Raw genomic sequence first — 1983 nt, forward strand, 5'->3', positions numbered from 1 at the left:
TCAGGGTCCTGGGATTGAGCCCTGCATCGGGCTCTCTGCTCAGTGGGGAGCCTGTTTCTCCCTCTCTCTCTGCCTGCCTCCCTGCCTACTTGTGACCTCTCTCTCTCTGTCAAATAAAAAAAAAATAAATAATAGCTCAAAAACTTCCAAATGTGGGGAAGGAAACAGAAGTCCAGATCCAGTAGGCACAGAGAGTCCACAGCAAAATCAACCTGAGGTTCACACGAAGACACAATGTAATTCAAATGGCAAAAGTAGTGATAGAAAATTTTAAAAGGAGCCAGAGAAATGAAAACAGTTACCTTCAAGGGAAACCCCAAAGGCTACCAGCTGTTTCTTAGCAGAAACTTTGCAGACCAGAAGAGAGTGACATGGTAATATTCTAGTGCTGAAGGAGTAAAATCTGCAACCAAGAATACTCTATCCAGAAAGTCTATCATTCAGAGTAGAAGGAGATATAAAGTTTCCCAGACAAAGAAGACTTAAAGGAATTTATCACCACTAAATCACCTTATAAGAAAGATTAAGATTAAGATTCAGAGAAAGACTCTGAATAGAAAGGGAAAATCATAAGCAGGTGTAAGTAAAGTAGAAAGCACAAAAGCAGTAAAATTAAGCGTGTCTATAAAAAATATGTCAAAGGATTCACAAAAGAAAAGGATGTATAGTATGATGCCATATTTTAAAATGTGAGGAAAGGGGGACACATGGGTGCCTCAGTTGATTTGGCGTCGGACTTCAGCTTCGGTCATGATCCCCTGGGATCAAGTCCCATTGGGCTTCTTGCTCACTAGAGAGTCTGCTTCTCCCTCTCCCTCTGTTGTTCCCCCTACTTTTTCTGTCTCTCTCTCCCTCTTTCAGTCAAACAAATAAATAATATTTTTTAATGTGGGAAGGGATAGGGGTAAAGCATGAGTTCAAACTTAAGCAACCATCAACTTCATATAGACTGCCATATGCCTAAGATATATATAAACTGAATGGTAGCCACAAATCAAAAAGCCATAATAGACACGCAAAAAATAAAGAGAAAGGAATCAAGGGTATCACTAAAGAAAGCCAGAAAACTGCGAGAAAAGAGAGCAAGAGAATAAATGAACAGAGAACAACTACAAAAACAACGAGAGAACAAGTAACAAAATGGCAATAAGTATATACCTCTCAGTAATTACGCTGAATGGAAATGAGTTAAATACTCCAAATCAAAAGACATAAGTAACAAGGAATGGATAAAAAAGCAAGACCTATCTACATGCTGCCTACAGGAGATTCACTTCAGATCTAAAAATACATGTGAATTGAAAATGAAGGGATGGAAATACATTTGTCATACAAATGGAAGTTAAAAGAAGGCTGAGGCAGCAATACTTCCATTGGAAGTAATAGACTTTAAAACAAAGACTGTAATAAGAGGCAAAGAAGACACTATATAATCATAAAGATAACAATCCAAAAAGAAGATATAATGATTGTAAATATTTATGCTCACAATCTGGGAGCACTCAAATACATTAAGTAACCCATAGTAAACATAAAAGAAATAATACAATAATAGTAGGAGATTTTAACACCACACTGACATCAATGGATAGATCATCCAATCAGAAGATCAACAAGGAAAGTGTGGCTTTGAATAACACATTGGACAAGATGGAGCTAGAAGATATAGTCAGACCATTCCATCCTAAAACAGCAAAATACACATCCATTTCAAGTACACATGGAACATTTTAGTGATTAGATCACACCTTAGGCTACAAAACAATTCTCAACAATTCAAAAAGATTGAAGTCATACTATGCATCTTTTCCCACCACAAAGCTTTGAAAGTAGAAATTAACCACAAAGAAAAAAATCTAGAAAGAACAGAAATACGAGGAGGTTAAATAATATGCTACCAAACAACAAATGGATCAAGAAATCAAGAAGAAAATAAAAAAAGACATAGAGACAAATGAAAATGAAAACACAATGCTCCAAAAT

Source organism: Meles meles, unplaced genomic scaffold (genome assembly GCF_922984935.1).
Source record: "Meles meles unplaced genomic scaffold, mMelMel3.1 paternal haplotype, whole genome shotgun sequence".
NCBI classification, from domain to species: domain Eukaryota; kingdom Metazoa; phylum Chordata; class Mammalia; order Carnivora; family Mustelidae; genus Meles; species Meles meles.